Raw genomic sequence first — 26,245 nt, forward strand, 5'->3', positions numbered from 1 at the left:
ACGATCATAGGTTCAAATCGCGATTATTGGTTTGTATTACAAGGGGGTAAGCGCAGTAGATGGAACAGTGAAACAAATGCACGTGCGGTACGTGATGAGCGTGAACTTGTTCTCGGTGTTTCCTCTAATGTGCATACCCCTTGTAATACAAACCAATAATAGCGATTTGAAACCATGATCGTTCGTTAAACAACTTTTATCCTAAGTTGAATAAAAGTCTGAGATTTGAATGTTCAATGGGCAAGGTAAAATTATGAGGCTTCGCAATCTTAATTTCGCTTTAATAGATTTACTTTTTTATTTAGAGTGAAATTCATCGGTACGTTTTCACTGCAAACAGACTCAAGTTGGTGATGGAAACATGGATTCGTCATCACTCGCCCATTTCCGTAACCTCCAAACAGAATCACACGTGTAATGGGAATGGGAAATACGCTTTATTTGTTTGTTGTTTGTTGTTTGTTGTTTAACAGCAATATTCCAGCTATATGAAGGCGGTTTGTAGGTAATCGAGGCTGGACCAGAACATCCAGTGATCAACAGCATGAGGAAATATGGTGTCAAATGTATCCAGGATGTTTATTAGACTGCAGAAATGATGAACTAGATAAACCAGGAATTATTTCTGTCCCTATTTAAATTTAAAAAGGATTTCCCTTTACTTTTCAGACCCGTGAAGATCCGGGTTAATATTGGTCATCAGTAACCCATGCTTGTCGTAAGAGGCGACTAACGGGATCGGGTGGTCAGGCTCGCTGGCTGGGTTGACACATGTCATGGTATCCTAATTGCGTAGAAGGATGCTCATGCTGTTGATCACTGGATTGTCTGGTCCAGTCTCGATTATTTACAGAACGCCGCCATATAGCTGGAATATTGCTAGTTAAAGTGCGGCATTAAACAAACAAACAAACAAACTTAATTCGACACAAGGACGCAAAACAAAACTCACTCACTATATTTTCCGTATGCAAATCTTACTTTCACTTTACAACACGGATATATCACCATCTGTCCCGGATACGCATATGCACCAATCCCGATGTCTTGTCACCTTTGGTCATGTATGTAACAATGTCAGCAAATTTGTTAAAAATATGTTGATGTTCACTGATACAAATTATTCTCGGGAGAGTAAGTGCGTCCTTAAGACCTGGGATTTTTAATGCTCGGTGTTACTACGCATGGGGCACTGTTGTGTCTTGTTTTGATCTTTGTACAGGACATCCTTGATGATCAGCCAAAAGTTACTATTTTACCGCCCATACCCATGAGAATAAATTCAAAATGAAACCATGACTGGAATGATGTAGCAAATCTGGATGTAAGTAATGCCCTGTGCTCATTTTGGTTAGTTTTGTGGGGCGGGAGTTTGTTGGGGGAGCTATTTAGTTTTACTTATTGGTCAGGGGTACAATCTGACACATGGCTGGTGTTTTCCATTACATGTATTTTCTGACAGATCAATTTTGAACTCTTACAATCAAATTTATCGTGTATAAATTCACGAAAGAGCAAAGCAGCTTCGTACTACCAATCTGAGATGTTCGGATGGAATTCAAACAAAGGAAGGTAAGGGTTGAAACTGTGGACGAGACAAGGCATAACTCATCTGGACCGACGTTCACCTCAAAAGCCATACAACGAGTGTGCACCAACGGGGTGTTCTCAGTTTTTTTGGGGGATTAATGGATTAGGGCTGGGGGATGCTGAAATGTGTTCACCAATTAAGGGTGCAGCTGAAGGTCCCCAGCTTCGTGAACTGTTGTCACCTGATGAGCGAATTGTGATTAATGAGTGTCACGAACATAAATATTAACTCAATCTATAACAATAATTTGATTAAAATCAATGAGTTTGATGAATTTGTGAACAATTACTCAATTCATTAGACGACTTTGATTTAAAGCAGTCAATGGGGCGATAAAACAGACTGGCATCTTCAGTTCCCATGTCAACATGGCAAACGTCGATGTTCAGATACCTCAACTGCTCAACAAATGGTTGGAAAAATAATAATAACAAATGGTTGGAAAAATAACAAATGGCTCTTTGTTGGTGTGGGAATAAACACGACAAAGGCCTTCGTTTCAAATCCACTTAATCCACGAGTCCTTCGCGTGTAACCACCACGGACATTTATATGTAAAGGTGATTCATTAGCACATGCTTGCGATACAGTCAGCGCAGTACAATGGACTTTGCCTTCACCAAAGACTGGTTTATGATTATGGAAATGTTTTGTCGGTTTTATTATGTATATTTATCAGCGAATCTCGCGAATTTGGCAGTTGGACGTCAAGCTGATTAATAACTGCTTTCACTAGAAGTCTCTCAGTCGTGGGAAACGCTCATTAGTATGTATAGGGCATCTGTTTGTATCTTTCGGGGACCAGTAAAGCCATAACTCAATGTTAAGTTTTTGACTGTGCTCTTTGCTAGACTTCATATTATGGATATCGCAACGAAAATGCTTTTGGATTGCAATTGTAATAGCGTAACGCGTAGTAGTTGACGATTTAAATAAGACCCATGTGTTTTTATTGCAAGTGAGAGAGAGAGAGAGAGAGAGAGATTTAACACACACACACACACATATTACACATTCATACACACACATGAACGTACACACACACACAAACATGTACGTATACATAAACACACGCACACACAAATAAACAAACACAAACACACCCATGCATACATACAATGTACTCAAATTCGTTCTGAAGAACATGTCCGGAAACTATCTGAATATGTGTATGTCGATACGAGTCAACGGTAATACTACCATATATGCACGCACATAGATGCACATAGTCCGTACAATGATTCATTGATCTCGACTTCTGTTAATCAGGATTATAAGGTGCATTTAAATCAAAACAACTTTCATAATCCATAGACGCATCACGAAAGAAGTATATTCCTGCGGTTTGAATGTTGAGTGAGTGAGTATGGATTTACCAATGTGTACCCATGTGGGGAATCAAACCCTGGTCTTCAGCGTGACGAGAGAACACTTTAACCATTAGGCTACCCCACCGCCCCCTTTTGAATCTTAAAGCATGACCCATAGTGACACCAGCGAAGATCAACATGTGGATTTTTAGTGAATGAATTATTAGTTTTCCTGAATCGAGATCGCTCCAAACTTAAATCCAAACACGAGAATCATTTCTAATATCCTATAATTACGTGCTTACGGTTTAGAAAATATGATTAAAATAATAAGTCATATGCTGTCCCCTAACATCAGACCTTTACCAGTTCTTTAGCTACTCGTGTTTCATGTCACTATATACGAGATACCAGTGCATTTGTTACACCTTTGTTGTTGGTCCTGTTCATAAAGTGAGTGAGTGACTTTAGTTTTACGCCGCTTGTAGCAATATTCCAGCAATATCACATATGGGGACACCAGAAATGGGCTTCACACATTGTACCCATGTGGGGAATCGAACCCGGGTCTTCAGCGTGACGAACGAACGCCTTAACCACTGGCTAACCAATCGCCCCTGTTCCTAAAGAAATATTACAGTTTGACCCAGTGTTCTGTGTCGAGAGCTTCGGTGGCGCCCAGGAGTTCCTTTTGTGTTCTCATCCTATGAGCGTACGTCGAGGAAATATGGGGGTTCCCCTTAATGTCTAGTGTGATATGACTGAATAGTCTTCAAAGATGAGTTAGAATTCACCCGGAAAACCCAGACATGTCAAACTCAACGAACCGCACCGTTTAACACAAAGATTCACGCAACATATTATCTCAATGTGATCTATTCTGATTCCTTATCTGAGCTTTTGTCATGTAAATCTAGCCTGCTTCTTTTGATTGTGTATCACGGTCTCAACAAGGAAATGATTTCCGAATTACCACAAAACACGCCAGCAAGCCGATCACGGGACAAGTTAATAATGTTCAAATTAAAGTAGGTAGATAAATAAAAGGATCAAAATCCTTCAAGGAGAAATGGCGACTGAAAAACAAAGCCGATTGCACGATTCCGCTTAAATCAGGATAATGGGCTTGTGTTATGAATCACAATCACATGATGAGCCGAGAAAATATCATAACTGTCACAAACACATGCAAAGGCAAGGACCACTACACACAGATGACTCCCAAACCTAGGACAGACACAAAATGTATCTTTTTGTTGCCAAAACTGGCAATCATATGCGATATTGCAGAAGCAATATCTCCAAGGAAACGATTGGCAGACTATTGTGATGTCATCAAGTACCATGACGTCATAACCAAATGACATCACTAACCTATGTATTCTTGATATTAGTCACTACTGTGTACAAATTTGTAAACGTTTTCGGGCTGTAGAGAGAATTTCGCTCGTCGACATAATTGTAAAACACCTTGGCAAGTTTCAGTGGTAATTGACATCCGAAGACCCGAGGGTGAGATGCTCTCTGCTCCTGAACCCTCCTTCACACACACACACACACACACACACACACACACACACACACACACACACACACACACACACACACACACACACACACACACACACACACACACACACACACACACACACACACACACACACACACACACACACACACACACACCAGAGCCTTATTTCACACCCTGGTTCAACACTACGACCATTATATATTTTCAAGACAATTAGGGGCGGTGGGGTAGCCTAGCGGTTAAAGCGTTCGCTCAACATGCTGAATACCCGGCTTCGATTCCCCACATCAATGTGTGAAGCCTATTTCTGGTGTCCCCCGCAGTGATGTTGCTGGGATATTGCTAAAAGCGACGTAAAACTAAACTCACTCACTCACCCGATCGGGGAGGTGGGTTAGCCGAGTGGTTAAGTTTGGCTCGTGACGCCAAAGGCGCGGGTTCTATTGCCCACTTGGGTACAATATGTGAAGCCCATTTCTCACTTATTCTTGAAAGACAATTAGCTTGCCAAGCGAACAATTATCCAATAATTTTCCAATTTTTCTGAAACAAGTTGTTTTTGTTTATGTGGTGTGTTTTGTTGTGTGTGGTTTTTGTAGTTCTCCCCAGAACATCAAACTTTTTTCCCCTAGCTGTCTGCTTACTGAAACTCAAACAGCTGAAAATAATCATCTCGAAGTTCTTTGTCTCGAGTATAGGACACATTTTAAGACACAGTAGCTTCTCTGGGTCATTGATTATCAGAAATGTTCAGAGTTTTCGCGTTAAACAGATGCAGCTCTACAAATCTCAGCATAGCATTAGCTGTATAGTTTGGCATGAAATGCATGTGGACCCGGTTTTTTGTAAATATCTCTTCATCCAATGACCCAATCGATCTCAAACTGTGCAAGTGGATGTTTTGTCAGACAACCTAATCACATTGTAAATCACCGATTTTATGCATTTGTATTAAAGAATCTGTCTATGTAACTGTCAACAAAATAAACAGCAGAACGCAGACGGCTTGCAGAGGGAGGGAGCCAATGACCTGTAACAGCGGCAGTGTTGGGTCATAAAGGTCAACGTTCGTCAATGTAGGTCAGCTATGCTGATGACCCTGATGTAAAAAGAATCTAACTTTGGATTGGTTGTTGGTTTATTTTTCACAATTTTTAGCACGATGTTCTTTTTCCACGTTGACCCTGGCTCGCATCTCTCGCCTACCCATAGTGCAATGTTGTCTTAACAATACCTTTTTGGTTAGACTCTGGCTAAGTGAGAGTGAACCTTCAGCAGAGCTGGGACAATATCGACTTGCCATGTCAATTTAGACATGTGTTGGAATTTAATAAACACTTTAGGGTTTGGAGACAAATAACCATTGCGGTAAAAATCTGCTCTAATGTGTCACCTTAATCAATGATTAAAGAAGTAGAAGACGTTTATTTCAGTTTATAGGCCATCGGCCCATGTACAAAAAAGCAATACAACTGATATTGTGCATAATGGCAATAGACAGACGTGTGTTGTCAAGTTATATAAGATCGACATTTAAGAAATGATTTTAAAATATTGGCACAATTCAATAAAAGTACCATGTCATTAGAAGTTATTAATTTTATGAATTTACAAGCATTTGTTAAATTACTCCATAGAGGTAAATACGTTTTTCCTTGTGTTACATACTAGTGGTGGTCCGATTAATTGAAATAATCGAAGATTGGTCGCAGTGACTAAACGACCAAGCAATCGATCATGTTTTCTCATAATCGAACACAAACAATTCTGGAACACTTGTTTTCATAAACAATATTTTTCACAAGGTTGTTTTTTTCTTTTACATTTCATAAGCACTACAAGCTCGTTTCAAGTCATGATTGAATTTATCTTAAAGACTCCAAGAATTTTATGTTCCTGACATACTAGTCATTTTTTAAAGATGTGAAATTTTGCCAAAACAACCCAAAGAACTTTTCCTTATTTTCATGTGCATTAACAAATTTCATTAATGACGCTAACCAATTATTTTCGATGATTGATCGGCTGTAATAAACCAATAATCAATTATGAGATTTTAACCAATTCCCAACACTATTACATACTTACTCTTCATTTCTATTACTATTACACATCTTACAAATAACATGTGATTATCAAGCGGCAATGATGATATAATATTTTTGAAATGTACAAGACTGGATGAATCCATGATACTGCTACTGATATAATTTTGCTTTTAACAATCAACTAACCTCTGCTTAAATAATCATAACAATAATGACACATTTCCGATGTCTTGGGAAAGCCAGATATAACCAAATCCACAGTTATTACTCATTTAAAAGCTTACGTATTTTTCAAACCAAAGTAATCCTACCTACAGAATCTAATCTAAGTATATAATAATTACATTGTTTAGGATAACGATCATTAGACATTCTTAATAGTTTACACCAAAATGTAACACATTTATGATGATAATCTACATTCATACTACATCTTCCACATTAAGTTAATGCTGCATTACTTGATGCATGTTTACCTACCCCTAAAACCAATTTACAAAAATTATTATGAAATTTATCAACAACACTTCTTTCCTGAAATCCCCACACCTCTGCCCCAAACAGCAATATTGATTTATTTTACAGTCACAAGGTTTAAATATCACATATTCAGGAATATTTGTAAAATTATGTTGTAGTTGTTTTATTACTAATAAGGCTTTACTGACTTTTGCCACAAGCGTCTTAATACAAAACACTCCAAGACAGCCTTATAGAAAACAAAATACCAAGGTAATCATAATATGTAGCTGTTGTTAATTGTACGCCATCGAAAAAAACATTTTTCATAATTACGAAATACAAATATCTCTGTCTTGTTCGTATTTAACTGTAACCCCCGATGTTTACAATTGTTTACACAATATGTCGATTTTCCTTTGCAGCCCAAACACGCTATCATAGAAAATACACAAATCATCAGCATATAATAATAATAACAACTCTAAATATTCTTCACCGATAAATATTCCACCGATATCAGAATTTTCTATCGTAGTTTGAAATTCTGAGATAAACATTGAAAATAGAAAGGGGGCTGAGGACACATCCTTGTTTTACTCCACTTAAGCAATCAAAATACTCTGTTATAGAAGTACACATTTTAGCATACATATTTTGTAGAACCATCAATGATTATTCCATAGGGTAATGGTATCGACAGAGAATATAACGCCATAATTTCACAGAATGTTCACTATTGTTACTGATAACCCAGTTCGCACCGTCATGCAGTTATTTCCTATATGTTGTTCTGTAACTGTTCATGCGGTACTTAACAGACATGCTTTGCGACACGAAAGACGCCCTGCTGACAATGGCAAATGACATAGCGGGTAAAACCCATGTTATCACAGTAGCTATTGAAGCGGCTTAACAGGGTATATGCATGACTCATAGTGTGTGTCATTGCCAGACGGTCTGTTGTTCCGCTTGACGGACGGTTGTTGTCATCAGGGGCTTGAGGTTGAGAAGTGAGTTGATGGGTTGAGTTCTGTTTGTTTGTTGTTTAACGCCAAAAAACATCGTAGCATGATAAGTGAGTGAGTGAGTGAGTGAGTGAGTTTAGTTTTACGCCGCACTCAGCAATATCCCAGCTATATAGCGGCGGTTTGTAAATAATCGAGTCCGGACCAGACAATCCAGTGATCAACAGCATCAGCATCGATCTACGCAATTTGGATACGATGACATGTGTCAACCAAGTCAGCGAACCTGACCACCCGATCCCGTTAGTCGCCTCTTACGACAAGCATTTGTTGCTAAAGACCAATTCTACCCCGGATCTTCATTGGTTAATATTATTACAAAACAATCAAACAAACCAATCTGGTAACATTAAAATGAACGTGTGTGTACCCATGTGGGGAATCGAACTCGGGTCTTCGGCGTAATAAGCGAACGTTTTAACCACAAGGCTACCCATAGACCCGATATTATTGTATATATATCGGTCCTACATGTGATAAACGTCTGGCCAATAGGGACCTGACCACTGGTTGAACGAACTGATCATTTCACCACGTCAGTTACGTAGAGCTCGAAAATCACAGGACACCAACATTTGGTTGAACGAACTGATCATTTCACCACGTCAGTTACGTAGAGCTCGAAAATCACAGGACACCAACATTTGGCTTAACGAACTGATCATTTCACCACGTCAGTTACGTAGAGCTCGAAAATCACAGGACACCAACATATGGCTGAACGAACTGATCATTTCACCACGTCAGCTACGGAGAGCTCGAAAATCACAGGACACCAACATTTGGCTGAACGAACTGATCATTTCACCACGTCAGTTACGCAGAGCTCGAAAATCACAGGACACCAACATTTGGCTTAACGAACTGATCATTTCACCACGTCAGTTACGTAGAGCTCGAAAATCACAGGACACCAACATTTGGCTTAACGAACTGATCATTTCACCACGTCAGTTACGTAGAGCTCGAAAATCACAGGACACCAACATATGGCTGAACGAACTGATCATTTCACCACGTCAGCTACGGAGAGCTCGAAAATCACAGGACACCAACATTTGGCTGAACGAACTGATCATTTCACCACGTCAGTTACGCAGAGCTCGAAAATCACAGGACACCAACATTTGGCTGAACGAACTGTTCATTTCACCACGTCAGTTACGCAGAGCTCGAAAATCACAGGACACCAACATTTGGTTGAACGAACTGATCATTTCACCACGTCAGTTACGTAGAGCTCGAAAATCACAGGACACCAACATTTGGCTTAACGAACTGATCATTTCACCACGTCAGTTACGTAGAGCTCGAAAATCACAGGACACCAACATATGGCTGAACGAACTGATCATTTCACCACGTCAGCTACGGAGAGCTCGAAAATCACAGGACACCAACATTTGGCTGAACGAACTGATCATTTCACCACGTCAGTTACGCAGAGCTCGAAAATCACAGGACACCAACATTTGGCTGAACGAACTGTTCATTTCACCACGTCAGTTACGCAGAGCTCGAAAATCACAGGATACCAACATTTGGCACCAGGTACCCACACTTAGTGATCGATTTCATATTCTGGGACTCTCCAATCAGATAAAAGTGTGTTTAACCTTAGCATCTCCACCCAACCTCTTCAGATCCGCGCACCAGAAAAACGAATGTTTGAAAGCATAGCATGGATAGCAGGCATGGGCCTCACAGGAAGCGTAAGGGTTCAACCTCCAAAAGTTTATTAGATCATACTGAAGAAGTAAAATTGAATGCTGGGTTAGTGTTAGGGTGAGGTTTCCATATCCCGGGCAAAACACTTCCCGATACCCGTAACAATTCACAACGACAGAATGAGTGAGTGAGTTTGGTTTTACGCCACTTTTAGCAATTTTCCAGCAACATCACGGCGGAGTACACCAGAAATGGGCTTCACACATTGTACCCATGTGGGGAATTGAACCCGGGTCTTCGGCATGACGAGCGAACGCTTTAACCACTAAGCTACCCCCAAGTTCCCGTCACCCACAACCCCAACCCCCAGAAGCATAAGCTTTGGACAAATTCGGATTAAGCCTCCAAAATTTACGATCATAGGTATGAACTAAAATAATCAAAATTGAATGGTTGGTTAGTGCCAGGCTGAGGTTTCAACTTCCCCTGAATATCTGAAGCTGATATTTCGGGCAAAACTCTTCACATTTTTTGTAATAATTCACGACAGAGAAACCAGTGAAACTGCTGTTCATATGCATAGTGATCTGAAACAGAATGTCCTACACTGCTCGCTCTTTCCCTCTAAACGACGTTCATCCTTTGTAGTGAATGAAAGTCGGCTATGGTGTGGGTAAAGAACAGTTTTGAACGTTGAAGAATGTGAAATTGACGTTTTGATTTCTTTATGTCATTTCTCACAAACAAAAATTTACCAAAACGATACAAAATACCAACACGTGAAGACATGTCAATATATAGGTGTGATAATCTTAACCCCATTTCGCCACATCGGGATCTCCTCGAAAGTGGTTCGTCCGTTGCTGATCACAAGCCTTGTAGTTCTATTGTAATGATGCTACTTTGGCTGTGGGTATCAACTTTGGGTATCTTCTATAGCATTATTGTATTTCCAGGATTGTCAACAGCACAACGTGCTCAGTGTGTGTGTGTGTGTTGGAGGGAGGGAGAGAGAGGAGAGAGAGAGGAGGAGAGAGAGAGAGGGAGAGAGGACAAAGAGAGGACAAAGAGAGGAGAGAGAGGAGGGAGAGAGAGACGGGAGAGAGAAAGCGAAGAGAGAGAGGAGAAAGAGAGAGAGAGCGGAGAGAGAGGAGAAAGAGAGAGGAGAGAGAGAGGAGAAAGAGAGAGAGAGGTGAGAGAGAGAGAGAGGAGAGAGGAGAGAGAGAGAGAGGAGGAGAGGAGAGGAGAGAAGAGAAAGAGAGGAGGGGAGAGGAGAAAGAGAGAGGAGAGAAGAGAGAAGAGAGAGAGGAGAGAGAGAGAGGAGAGAGGAAAGAGAGGAGAGAGGAGAGAGAGGAGAGAGAGAGGAGAGAGAGAGAGAGAGAGGGAGAGAGGAGAAAGAGGAGGAGAGAGGAGAAAGAGACAGGAGAGGAGAGAAAGAGATGAGAGAGAGAGACGGAGAGAAAGAGGAAGAGAGAGAGGAGGAGAGAGAGGAGAAAGAGAGAGGAGAGAGAGAGAAAGCGAGAGGAGGGAGAGGGGAGGAGAGAGGAGTGAGGAGAGAGAGAGGAGGAGGGAGAAAAGAGAAAGAGAGGAGGAGACAGGGAGAAAGAGAGAGAGAGAGAAAGCGAAGAGAGAGAGAGAAATAGAGCGGGAGAAAGAGAGAAAGAGAGGGAGGGAGAAAGAGAGGAGGAGAGAGGAGAGAGAGAGAGGAGGGAGAGAGAGAAAGAGAGAGGAGAGAGGAGAAAGCGAGAGGAGAGATAGACGGAGAGAGAAAGCGAAAGAGAGGAGAAAGAGAGAGAGAGAGAGAGAGGAGAGGAGAGAGAGGGGAAGAGGGGAGAAAGAGAGAGAGAGAGAGGAAGAGAGGAGAGAGAGAGAGAGGAGGAGGGAGAGGTGGGAGAGAGGAGAAAGCGAGAGGAGAGAGAGGAGGGAGAGAAGAGAAGAGAGGGGAGGGAGAGAAGAGAAGAGGGAGAGAGGAGAAAGAGAGAGAGAGGGGAGGAGAGAGGGAGAGAGAGAAGAGAGAGACAGGAGAAAGAGAGAGGAGAAACATCATCACCTGTATCTTTCATCCCTCCAATTCTATTTCATCCCTTCAATTCTATTTCACACTGTGAGCCTGACACACTTTTATTTGACGTCAACACAAACCTATTATCAGTTTAATTTACAAACTAAACAGACAAGAGTGTATAAATGTTTAAAATAAACCAATATAAAATAATCATGAATAAAAGATGAATTAAGCAAAAATATCAATATTTGCTAACAACAGTTTCAAGAAGATCGCTAACCTTTCGTATGATGTAGAATACCACGATTCAAGTCATGGTTGTACAGCATCAAGCAGGGATCTCGGATAAATGATTATAAAGGTAGGTAAAGTGTACATTATAATAAACAAGGTGTAATATCAAGCTTTTGGGCAAGACCAGAACTAAACTGTAATTCGATCAACATCGTCAACATCAATACACACTTGGACAAGCGATGATACAACAATGGTCCTACCTGGCCGAACTCTTCCGGTTCCCCTTTGGCTGTAAACACAAATTAACACAAAGCAGTGTACTCTGTCATACGGGTGACATGTACTATCCCTTTCAGTGTAATAATCCAAGAGAGAATATGTTCAATCTCCTCCGTTCCAGGTAACACGCGAACTCTCGAGACGAAGCACAACTACAGATATTTATAATGCCAAATCAGGGCTGGTTGTCAATAGCGCTTTATGAGTATAGTCTAACTTAACTCGTTCAGCTCTAATTCCCGCAGGCCCAACAATAGACTTAACGTCGTGGGCCTGACTCGACTGTGATGGACATGGTGTTGACAGAATAGATATCAATGTTAAGTTTGTATGCACTGTATATACAGTGCTGTATGGTAATTGTCAATATTCTGTGTTCAGGACAGTATGTCTTACAGACCTGAAACAAATATATGCAAGAAAGCCAAGTGTTAAAATATGTGGCAAGTCTAGATTTCCACAGTTTTGGAAAGAGAACAAAGTCCCTGGGCTCCTTTTCATTATATTTTATGATAATTTTGAATACTAGATTGTTTGTTGCTGTTTGTTTGGTTGCGTTTTCTTTCAGTAGAATAGCTGGTCCGGTCTAGTGAGTGAGTGAGTTTAGTTTACGCCGCACTCAGCAATATTCCAGCTATATGGCGGCGGTCTGTAACGGTCTAGTTGAAATCGTGTCTAGCCCGACTGGTCGGGAAGATATTTAATGAATGCTGCCTCAAATCACTATATTTGTTATTTTTTTTATTTAAAAAATCTTGCACAGCGTCATTTATTATTATGAGTATGAGACAGATTGTTATTAAGCTTATTCACGTATAAAAAGACTATAAAAGCTACTCTTTAATGATTAACGTTCTTCAGTAAAATCAAACGTTAAAGTATACAGTATTCAGAATGGACACAGGAAATCAACAATTATTACATAGTTTTGCGCTTAACATAGTTTGTACGTTTAGTATGCACTATAAACCTGGTGATAACAGAAATAACCTTGTTTGGTCTTCCAACGGTGTGGTCTATAGTCCGTTTGTCTCAAAAGCCATCAGATCAGCTCTGTGATTTTTTCCAGAATTTATGTCCTAAAAATGAAAAAGTTGTTTAACAAACTATCATTAAAATATTTACAGTTCACTGTCTGTTGACCCGTGAAGATCCGGGGTAGAATAGGTCTTCAGCAACCCATGTGCTTGCCATAAAAAGGCGACTATCTTGTCGTAAGAGGCGACTAACGGGATCGGGTGGTCAGTTTCGCTGACTTGGTTGACACATGTCATCGGTTCCCAATTGTGCAGATCGATGCTCATGCTGTTGATCACTGGATTGTCTGGTCCAGACTCGATTATTTACAGACCGCCGCCATATAGCTGGAATATTGCTGAGTGCGGCGTAAAACTAAACTCACTCACTCACTCACTGTCTGTTACGAGGGAGGAGTGCAAAGAAAGGGACAGCCAGGTGTGCGAGAAAGGATGGAGACAACACAGCTCAAGTAAATGAATCAATAACTTTGACGACCTTGTGCACGTGCTACACGTACATCTGGATGTTCCTGTCTTTAAACTCCTCTCTCGTAATAAATAATGAACTGTGTCAAAATTTTAATGATGGGTTGTTAAACAACTTTTTTAATTTTTGGGACATAAATTCTGCAAAAGAATCCCAGAGTTGGTCTGATGTTTTGATTATGATCAGTGTTTCATTGAGCATTATATGTGAAAAGAAGACGTAGTCGCCGATAGTTCGTGTAAGTTTACTGGCATTCACGTTTCAGTACAGGCATTCGGCATTCCCGCAACACTTGCGAGGCAAGGCAAGTCATAATCACACGCACTGTCAAAAAACCACGGACAGCACGTGGTTTCATCAAAATTACACACTTACAACAACAAACGAAATCGGGTGCTTCTGCTGGGTGTATGTAATTGTTGAACTGGCCAAAAAAGCGGAAAAGACTTAATTGTCTTCATATAATTAAAATTCAAAATAACATAATTCATTACTTTCTGACAATATGTTTATTAGTTTTCGAGTTAGATTGCAATTCATCGATCCGCTTTAGAGCCAAACGGGCTATATAGTTGTCGTTAGGCCAGGCCCAGTAAATGGAGGTACGCACATGGAGGTAACAAGCAGAAGAATGTCGGATGTGTACGGCATTGTGACGGCATCTGCAGTCCCAAAAAACTGAAACCAGATGCCACTGCTCGCTACCACTTCACGAACAACCCGTTACAATTGGTTTTCAGCAACCCATGCTTGTGTAAGGAGGCGGCTAACGATCGAGATCGGGCAGGCTCGCTGACTTGGTTGACACATGTTATCATATCCCACGATGTCAGTCATTGGATTGTCTGGTCCAGACTCGATGATATACAGACCGCTGTTACAGTGCGGCGTTCGACAGCAAATGCACGAACGGGTAGTTTGTGGGTGAGTGAGTTTAGTTTTACGTCGCACTCAGCAATATTCCAGCTATATGGCGGCGATCTGTAAATAATCGAGTCTGGACCAGACAATCCAGTGATCAACAGCATCAGCATCGATCTGCGTAATTGGGAACCGATGGCATATGTCAACCAAGTCAGCGAGCCTGACCACCCGATCCCGTTAGTCGCCTCTTACGACAAGCATGGGTTACTGGAAATCAATTCTAACCCGGATCTTCACGGGCCATAATCTTATAGAAGAGTGCTGACGTAGTAATGAACTACAAATAACGAGGGCGGTGGGGTAGCCTAGTGGTCAAAACGTTCGCTCGTTACGCCGAAGACCCGGGTTCGAATCCCCACATGGGTACAATGAGTGAAGCCCATTTCTGGTGTCCCCCGCAACGATATTGCTGGAATATTGCTAAAAGCGGCGTAAAACCAAACTCAGTCAGTCATAATCTTATAGAAGACTGCTGAAGTAGTAATGAACTATAAATAACGATGTTCGGTGAAGCGCGGTTTTGCGGTGAAGCTTTTGTCAGAAGGTTTTGCGTTGGCTTATCACGCCCGTCATACTACGAACGATTCATCACACGGCGTGTTCCACAACTACACCTTCACGTGGGCGATAAATGGGTCGCATACAGCGGAGATGAGGTCACACTATTCATACATGTAGGTGAGCATGTAAAATGTTTGTTCACACTTCCGCAAAGGTTGTAAGGCAGTTGGGTAGCCACATGGGTACAATCTGTGAAGCCCATTTCTGGTGTCCCCCGCCGTCACATTGTTGAATACTTTCTGAAATCAACTGCACTGGAATTTTGCATTGTTCATAGTGAGTGAGTGAGTGAGTTTAGTTTTACGTCGCTTTTAGCAATATTCCAGAAATATCACGGCGGGGGACACCAGAAATGGGTCTCATACATTGTACCCATGTGGGGAACCGAACCCGGGTCTTCGGCGTGACGAGCGAACACTTTAACCACTGGGCTACCCCACCGCCCCTTTCTGCGTAATAAGCAAGACTACATTTGACGAAGACGTGTCATAACAGAATAATGTCGCACCGTTTAACGTTCATCTAAATTATTTATCAATCCGTCTTTTACAGGTGGTGAAAACCTAATAAAACCTTCGTCACTTTTGCTTGCAGTGAATTTTTCATCTTGGGTTCGAATCCCAGATCCGCACCGAATGTTTCTAGGTTTGTCTGCACCATTGCGATTATTTCATCAGTGGTCGAAGACAAGCTTCACCTCATGCTCTCATCCAATGTGCGAAACAGTTTCCAACTTTTGCTAGCCAGTCGGGCTAGCTATGCCTGAAAGATACTAGCCCAAAAATAATTCACTAGCCCGAAATTTAAATGTAAAAACTAAGCAAAAGATTCCAAAAATAGACCAGAATAAGATATTATCGTCATGACACAGGTTTCATGATTAAGCTGCTAATATGATGAACATTTTTATCGGGCCATATTTAATCTTGCATGAATTTAAAGGGTATCATAACTTAACAAGTCGGAGTGATATATTTACAAAATGACCCCATGAAAATTCACTAACCAGTCGGGCCAGTGACTGGAGATTTACTGGCCCGACTGGAAATTTACTAGCCACTGGCTAGCGGGCCAGTGCCTTTTCACATCACTCTCTCCTCCCACAACAACCCGCACCTACTGACGTAACTGAAACACTGCTAAAGCGACGTTAAACTCAATCTCACTCACTCACTCTAACAAGACTGAGTGGGTGAGTATAGTTTTAAGCCGTTTTCAGCAATATTCCAGCAATATTTCGACGGTGGACACCAGAAATGGCTTCACACATTGTACCCATGTAGGGATCGAACCCGGGTCTTCGGCGTGACGAGCAAACGCTTAAAGCACCAGGCTACCATACCGCCCCCACTCTTACAAGAGGTTGGAAAACCTAAAATATCCTAGTTTCCAATTTTAGGCGAACCTCCAACACATCATATACTAAAGTATTAAACTATAAACTAATGATATGATAACTAGAAATATTATAACAAATACTTCGTAGTAATGTAGTTGCCCACCTGAATATTTCTGGTAAATATGGATGATGTGGTTTGGGTTTTTTTTCAAAATACTTGAATGTTGATAGTGTTTTCTCATTACAGTAATACTGACTGACTGACTGAGTTTAGTTTTACGCCGCTTTTGGCAATATTCCAGCGATAACATGGCGGGGGACACCGGAAATGAACTTCTCACATTTTGCCCATGTGGGGAATCGAACCCGGGTCTTCAGCGTGACGAGCGCACGCTTTAACCACTAGGCTACCCCACCGCCCCACATTTCAGTAAGGGACGACTAACGATATTGGTGGGTCAGGCTCACTGACTTGGTTTGACACTTGTATCCCAATTGCTACGATCGATGCTCATGATGTCAATCACTGGTTTATTTGGGCCAAGCTCGAGTATTTACAGACCACCGTTATATCGCTGGAATAATGCTGGGAGCGGCGTAAAACAATAAACAAAACAACAACACAAACGAAAAAAAACCCTAGATCGTTACAAGATTGTTGTCAAGCCTGTTTCGTGACGAACTGCGCATATAGCATTCGACTCACGCTGCCTGTCAAGTTTCTTGACAGCTGACTCTTTGAAATCAACAACCCGTCATCTTCAAGCTGCCTGGGTCACGTGACTCACACAACGACGTTCGTGGGTAGAATTACATAGGATTTCGTGGCGAACGGGATGTATTTAGATAATCTTTGAGACATCTTTGTTGAGTACGCTATGATACACCATGAACATTGAAACTCAGAATAACCTGTTGGTCATTGTTTATTTGAACCCTTTGTCCCGTATGGTTTACGCTGTTGTTAGCAATATTCCAGCAATATAACTACGGGGACACCAGAAATGGGTAATGAGAAATTCGTGTTTTTGAATAGACTGACTGACTGAGTTTGGTTTTACGCCGCTTTTAGCAATATTCCAGCAACATCACGGCGGGGAACACCAGAAATGGGCTTCACACATTGTACCCTTGTGGGGATTCGAACCCGGGTCTTGGGCATGACGAGTCAACGCTTTAACCACTAGGCTACCCCACCGTCCCTGTTTTTGAATAGAAATATTAATAATAAAGATAATGAAAGAGTTCGCAATATCCGGGTTCTCAAACGCAACACACTGGCCAGCGTCAACTCGAAACTTGGCAAAACAGCATAGTGTGAAGGTTCAAACCAAATCCCCACTCGCTCGCCGACAGGTAGCGGCCGAGCTTGTACGTGACGGTAACCGTCGAACTGGGACGTGACGCAAACCGCCGCGAGGTCTCAATGAAGAAATATTGCCACAACCACCCACGTGTGGACTTACAAAATAGTAACACGCCATGACTAATCCCCTTTTCTCACAGTTCCACAGAGCTAATCCTGTAGAAAGAGATATGTACAGTTCGTAATATAGAACTCCGCCATGCACCACTGGGTCGAACATATATATATATATGCTTAGCACACTGATGTCACATGAGCGAAATATGCGGGGGGAAATATTTCCCCAAAATAAGATCTTTTGGTGAAGGGTTCATGAGAAATATATAAACACTGGCTGCGGTTAGAAGAGCACAGAGACCATACAACGAGATGCAGTTTAATTTCGAAAGTACGTAGGTGCAAGTATCGCAAATGGATTTCCTGTTGGGTGGCCCTTTGTTTCGCGGGACTTACCATTTCATATAGGGTTACGTGTTTTGTAAGAATTTCATCAGGTCTCAGTTTTTGAGGAATGATAAATGGGATTTTGACGTCATTTTTCAAGATTCTTGCATTCCGCAGCCGTTTGTGTGAGTACGCGCGTATGTGCGTGCGCTTGCGCGTGTGTGCTTGTGCGTCATAGTCTGGTCTAATGTCGGTGTTATAGTGCTAACCCACTGTCATACCATGACGCAGTTTATAAACATGGAAAGCCCATGCAAGAGACTTTACGAAGATGAGCGGATTTTTGTTCTATCCTTTGAACTTTAAACAGCAGGAAAGGTAACAACAAGTTTCATTTTTAACGTTTGGGAATAGCGCGGCCGGTTTCAACCGACCGAACCCTCCCCCTATTTTAGTGAAAATATATAGTCACAAGCATGGGTTGCAGAAGACCAATTATAACCAGAGGCCCTCGTGTCTTTGTGAGGATTAAAGATTTAAAAAATAAACAAATTTGAGATGACCCCAGATCATGATTTATTTGTACTGTGAAGCATTCCGAGTCGGGGGTCAGCTCAAAAGTTTGGATTTTTTAATCTTTAATCCTCGCAAAGACACGAGGGCCTGTGATTCTAACCCGGATCTTCACGGGTGATGTTTAGTAAAACCGGAACTTATATCTCGAACATTAAGTGGGTAAAATTGAGCAAACATTTCCAGGGAATTAACAGTGTTTTCAAACTGTGTGCATTTTGACGGTAAATTGGTGAAACTTTTTGTCCAAAAATGTATTTTAATGTGATATTTTGTAAATTCTGAGAAATAACTATCATATGTTGCATTCTTGGGACCGAGTGGTGGTCTTGTTAAATCCTTGACTGCATAAACTATCGAGTTTGTATTGCAAGGGTTATTTTTCTTCGTCTGCAAATTCATCTGAATAGAAAGGTCACAACAGTCCTTAAATTACAGTTTCCCTCTCTATATTATGAAAGTTTACTTTCCGACAAATGTGTTGAGACTTAGTGATACGATATGTGTCAGATTCGCACGTATTATGTCGAAATGCGACGCGAAAGTCAGGATTATTACAATGTTTGAAACATATTACAAAATCATTGCAATACTATCTTAACTATCCCAAACTATTTCAGTGAAAAAATGCCCTTAATATTCACTTCATGTCAATGCGAAGTAAAACGAAAATAATTGCCACTTAGACTTGACACTTCGACTTGCCACACTACGTCTTCACGTCTAACAACAGGTCAAACGCGAGAAAATGCGTAAATTTGCTTTTTCACAAACATTTATTTCGGACTTAACAATGTTGACATTAATGTACGCGTCTTGTGTTCCTGTTCTTTTCATGTTCCATTGGCAGTTAAGAGTAATTTTGGAAACGACATAAAATTACTCAAATTCACGGCTAGTAATATGTTTTATAATTAGTGTCACGAACAATACCTTGCTTTCAACTACGCTTGGTCTGCTCTGCAAGTCCTCGCGTGTACTTCTCACAGGAAGTCAAAGACCGCCTGATTCGTTCATATAATTGTCGATAATCTGTCGTCCAATAAAAGCAGATAAACTGTTATCTTACATCACACATAAACGTCGTTTTCTGATTGGCTGAGCGCTCATCTATTATTTTATCAATGTACCCCACTTACAAGCGAGTAACATTTTCTATGTTTCTTTTTTCTACATTTGGTACTTCGTGTTAGTAATTCTTCTTTATCTCGAATAAGTGAGTCACGTATGGTGTATGGAAATTACCGATGTTTTTGCGAATACACATCAATGCTAGGGAGCTAACTCTAATTTTTTTCTTGTCGTCTGCTAGATTCTATGTCATCTGAAACTCTAGTATTGACTAAATACCTAACTCTGGTACTCATATGTACTCCTTATTAGGATCCCGACACCCGTGCTTCAAACAGTTCAAAATTAACATCGGGGTGTTTAGTAAGATAACATACGTTGTTCACTGGTCCCTCGGGGCCTTAGGAGCCCTTCGTGACCAGTGAGCAACTTATACAGTGTTGTGAAAGAGTCGGATATCCTTCAACTTTGTGAACAGACTATAATTTGTCTTGCGTTTTTGTCCAAGGAGGGCAAAGGTGTCAATGTTTGCTTGTTTGCACACAGAAATATAACAACTCGTATATGGCGGCGGTCTGTAAAAAATCGACCTGACATCACGAGCATGGATCAGTTGGGATACGAAGAGATGTGTCAACCAAGACAGCGAGCCTGACTACCCGATCCCGTTAGTCGCCTCTTACGACAAGCATGGGTTGCGGAAGATCTATTCTAACACGGATCTTCAGAGATCAGGTGGCAATGTGACTGAAGGCTCTGAAGTCGCAGTGGAGAGCAATATTCCAGCAATATCACGGCGGGGACACCTTTGTACCCATGTGGGGAATCAAACCCGTGTCTTCAGCGTGACGAGCGGACGCGTTAACCATTAGAATACCCCACCGCCCCGAAGAGTCACTATAGTTTCAGATATTTTGAAAAACTTTGATCGAATCATTGTTCGTCCTGGTTATCGGTGAGCGAACATGGTTTTACGTCGCTTTTAGCAAAGTCACGGCGGGGACACCAGAATTGGGCTTCACACATTGTACCCATGTTGGGAATCGAACCCGAATTCGTGACGAGCGAACGTTTTACCCACTAGGCTACCCCAGCGCCCCTTGCATACAGGAAACGTTCACACACAAGTACGGTAATATTGATTTAAAATAATTAAAAGCGATAAAATCTTTCCGTAAGCAGCCCACAAGAAATCTCTGCTAAAAGCATCACACATTGTATATATACACCCTTGAAGGTCCGGGTTAGAATGAACCTTCAGCAACCCGTGCTTGTCGTAAGAGGCGACTAACGGGATCGGGTGGTGAGGCTCGCTGACTTGGTTGACACATGTCATCGGTTCCCAATTGCGCAGATCGATGCTCATGCTGTTGATCACTGGATTGTCTGGTCAAGACTCGATTATCTGCAGACCGCCACCATATAGCTGGAATATTGCTCAGTGCGGAGTGAAACTAAACTCACTCTACTCCCATTGTATATTATTATGTACACCAAGTCGTCATGTCTGGGGACATTCATACGGAGCTGTCGGGCTGAACAGCTCCCAGGCCGCAGCTTGAGGTCAGGTTACCAAACTCGAGGATCGAATGGCCCAATACGTGACCTCGTTGGCTGAATGTCATCTACATAATTCAGTGCTCATGATGTTAACCACTAGCTAGGCTTGGGGTGAAGTGAAACTGGGTTTTACGTCGTGCTTGAGAATATTTCGCTCATATGACGACGTCCATGCGTGTGTATGTATGTGCGGCTGCTTGTACTAGTCCAGACTTCTTAAGCTGGTTTTATAGTGCTAGCCCACTGAGATACCATGCCGCAGTGAAGCATGAATACCCCACTCAGACACATTATACTGACTCGAGTCGACCAGTCCTTGTTGAACCCATTAATGCCGAGCGCCAGACAGAGACCAACAAGTACCATATTTTAACGTCTTTTGGTATGACGCGGTCGGGGATCGAACTCGCGACCTTCCGCTCTCCGGGCGGACGCTCTAACCACTACACCACGGAGGCGGTCACCTAGGCTTGAAGATTTACATAGTGCCCTTATTCAGCTGAAAATCTTACTGCGAAGTTAAGCAACCAACATCCCCTAACACGCACGCACGCACGCAAGCACACACACACACACGCACACATCCTTAAAAGCCACTATATCCAATCCCTCAGCTTGAACGTCTACTTATAACCGATTTAGGGCTAAAGCGAACACATCGACTAACACCCAAAGGCTGGAAGTCGCATAAGTCACGTGACTTTGATTATAAATTCATATCAATAAAATCCCTTCATGACAAGTAACCAGTTTCCTTTACTACCATTACTGTTTGGTAACTTTGCGATAAAACAAGTATCATTTACATTTTAAGCAGCGAATGGAAATAGCGCTTTGATGACTACCTTTAATGTTACATGCACGGGTCACCGTCCATCATCTAGTACGGGGTCTGCTTACTGTTTAAACAAACACGTTGGTAGAGCTAATATTGTCAGTAGTACCAACACTAGACTACAAATTTGCCCCATTTAACAGCGCTGGTTATGGGGCACAACTGACTGACTGACTGAGTTTGGTTTTACGCCGCTTTTAGCAATATTCCAGCAACATCACGGCGGGGACACCAGGTTATGGGCAATAAAGCAAACGAGGACTACAAACGAGTCAGACGTTGGCCAATCTCAAGTCATGCGTTTATATGACGCTAATGGTAACGAAGTAAATAACACAAAGTGAGGAGAGAGTGAGTTAAGATTTTAAGTCACATCGGTAATATTTTCAGCCATATCGTGACTAAAGCAAGTTATAAATATATCAACAATTTAAGGTAAATTATAAAACCCTGCCAACGAAAGACAATAAAACAACTTGATTATCACAGATATAAATATAAAACTAGTAACTAAATCTAAAAACATTTGAATTATACAAGACAATACAATATAAAACAGCTATTGATCGCCAACAACTGAAGATAGATCACCATACTAGGAACCATGGGGACTTACATTACTTTTTGCATACCTGCATGGACCCTAGCTGGATTTACACCATCCCCTCAGCCGCTGGCGATGTAGGAACAATTTTAGCCGAAAGTTAAAAATAACAGAAATACTACGATTAAAAAGTATGGTTGTACGAAATTGACTTTGAAAGTGTTTGGGACTTACGTAATAACACAAAGACCATATATCGATTGGTGAGTGATATTTGACATGACAGCATAACGTATGAATGTGTATTCATTTACATCATTTTAAAAGAGACATTGCTGAGTTGAGTTTTACGCCGCCTTTAGCAATATTCCAGCAATACCACGGCGGAGCTTCACACATTGTACCCATGTGCGGAATCGAACACGGGACCTCGGCGTTACGAGCGAACGCTTTAACCACTAGGCTACCCCAACGCCACGTGTGTTATAATAAAAAGGTGTAAGATTAAATTGTCACTAAATGTAAGCATTTTTCATTTTTACCGCTCCTACCAATACTAAACACCGCCATCCATCAAAGCGACCCCACCATCACCACCCTCATATCATCATTTTACCCTAAGCCATGTATAATATATATAATGCAAATATTCAATATAACAATAAAAGATAACAAAATCAAATTCCCAAACACTTGAGACATGTTTTGTTTGCAATCAGTCCAATTAAACCACATTTGTTTAATGTACGACTGAAATAGGATGTGACAACGTCGCTCGACACGGCGACGTGTAAGTGAAAGATACCAGGTCGTGACTTCACTATAATATATCATGGCGCTAACGTCGCTTCCGGGTGTAGCGCCGTGAAGGAACTACGCATTTCCAGAGGAACTGCCGTCATTAATAAACGTCATGCAGACTGAGGACTAGTCTGTCTCACAGTCCCTGAACCATATTATTTTCCCAATGCTTAGCCCTCCCCTGCAAATGCTAAAGCCCTAAATGAAGCAAGTCTAGATTTCGTGTTCACCTAAATCTCTGGTCTCACTGGGGTCTCTTTTCAATTTAAATGGGTTTATTTGTTACTATCAAAATTATATATATATTCAGGGACTAAACGTTAGTCTAACTGAGGACCTCCATCTCGGGTCTCTTATAGGTTGGGATTATATCTACATAAAACAGCACGTGTTTTCAAGAATAATGAAGGGATTAGGGCTCACCTGACACTATAAGAAGTTTGATCTTAAACATTGCAAAGGATTTCCTCAATCTTTCAAGTGACTACAACTGTGCACTGTTCCAGTCTTTGAAGTAGATATTTTGTTTTATTTGTTTTGTGTTGTTGTTGTTGCTTGTTTAACGTCGCTATCAACAGTTTTACAGCCATATGGCGGCGGTCTGTAACAATCGAGTCTGGACCAGACAATCCAGTGAGCAACAGCATGAGCATCGGCTCTACGCAGTTGGGATACGATGACATGTTTCAACCAAGTCAGCGAGCCTCACCACCCGATCCCGTTAGTCACCTCTTAAGACAAGCATGGGTTACTGGAGACCAATTCTAACCTGATCCTCACGGGTTTGAAGTAGATGTACAACACATATTTACTACCTGTAACTTTCACGCCGCTTTTAGCCATATTCCAGCAATATCATGGCGGGGACACCACACATGGGCTTCACACATTGTACCCATGTGGGGAATCGGACCCGGGTCTTCGGCGATACGAGCGAACGCTTTAACCACTTAGGCTACCCCACCGCCCCAGTTTCAATAATACTCAAGCCATTGTCAACCCGATGAAAAACAACAACAACAAAAATACCCAAATCATGGCACAAATACACCGTGGAATTTCTGTTAACCAGAATTTATGAATATTATCATTCTTATCATATGTAGATCTAAATGTATGCAAATATATTATTATAGGACATTTTTTAGATTTTTATTATTATAGGATATTTATATAGCGCACATATCCACGCACTAGTGCATGCCTCAAGGCGCTGGTATTTTTCCCTCGATCATTGGATGTCAATCTCAACGGCACATCGCATTATCAATCTCAACTCCTGGGAGTATACAACTCTTTGCAGCCACTAGGCGCACCGAGTTATTGTGGCTTTCTCATCTTAACTTGTCTCTTTGTTCCTATGGTCGGATTAAGTATTTTAATGAATTCACGCATTATTTCTGTATGGCATATAACATATGTTATAAAAACAACCATATAATAATCATCACAATAGGCTGAAATATTCACTGAAACCAGGGGTTTTCACAGATAACGTGGAAAGCTGTTTGCATTTTTTATAATGATGAAACTATACTGAGAGAAACAAATAAAGGATCGCAGGAAAATTCAAGCGTTCCTTTATTATTTTCCAGTATTCGTCACCACAGCGCTATTCAAAATATTTAAAAAAAATTGTAACTGTTAAATGTGACTAACAAATTGCCTGTCTTCAAATTTGATATGTTTTTGAAATATAAATCATTTCGAGTATGTATTTACAATGTTTATTAATGCAAACTTGTTCTCGTCACTATATGGCTGGAATAATGCCGATGTGACGCAAAACCCAACTCAACTCAACTAAGCTATTCAAAATATTAAGGGAACGCTTGAATTTTCCGTTGGTCCTTTATTTGTTTCTCTCAGTATATTATTATGATATTCAATGCACTAAGGGTAAACGTTAACTGCAGTGGAACACTTTAATGTGTTGAATGCATGTGTTGAATACACTTTAATGCATGGACAGGATGGATCATATTGCTGGACAATAATACAAAACAACAACAAGAGCTACCCCACCGAAAACAACACGGTGTCTACTAGTAACTATACATCACATTTCACACCATGAGTATATCCCCGTATGTAAACAGACTTACCTTTACTGCATACTATCCACAGACCTGCTATATTATCCAACGCCTGAGAGGGGCAAGATCTCCACAAATAACCGACGGCCGACTTAAGACAACATGCGACACGAACGCTGGAAAGGCTAAGGCGATTGCACGTGACTTTCTCTGTTTTGACTGCCAGCATTGTTTGGGACCTGAATAAGCAATGAACGACTTATAATTATCGCATGTCCTATAGTCAAAGGGAGGTAAGTGAGGCTGAAGTCAAGAAACCACATTGCAATAAAACCTGAAGATCGTTCGATTTGTTGTTCTGTAAAGAATCTATCTAAGGGAGGTAACTGTTTCGCGGATGGTAATGTTGTCTCGGTCCATGCATCTTTAATGCTTCATAGGGTACGTACCTTCACAGGGCTGATGACGTATAGACAGTTATTGATCGTGGTGTGGGGTTATATACGCAGGCTGATTGTCTCCGTGACTGCTTGATTAAGAGTCACCTCGTCATGTCAAAGTAAATTTGTTCGTGACGACATCGATCTTG

General features: G+C 41.3%; 1 protein-coding gene across 3 annotated transcripts in view; it reads right to left on the minus strand.

Annotated features, from left to right (window-relative positions):
• Positions 1-25,863, minus strand: part of LOC124292115 (multiple epidermal growth factor-like domains protein 10) — a 71,828-nt gene extending 45,965 nt beyond the window's left edge. The window contains exon 1 of one of the 3 annotated variants that reach the window (XM_046729164.1): positions 12,138-12,173. The gene's annotated coding sequence lies outside the window, so the exon portion shown is untranslated. Of the gene's footprint in view, positions 1-12,137; positions 12,312-25,725 lie in introns of those variants that run through there. The other 2 variants (XM_046729162.1, XM_046729163.1) reach the window with 2 other exon arrangements.
• Between the last annotated feature and the right edge of the window lie 382 nt (positions 25,864-26,245).

Source organism: Haliotis rubra, unplaced genomic scaffold (genome assembly GCF_003918875.1).
Source record: "Haliotis rubra isolate DU_JTF1 unplaced genomic scaffold, ASM391887v1 Scf508, whole genome shotgun sequence".
NCBI classification, from domain to species: Eukaryota; Metazoa; Mollusca; class Gastropoda; order Lepetellida; family Haliotidae; genus Haliotis; species Haliotis rubra.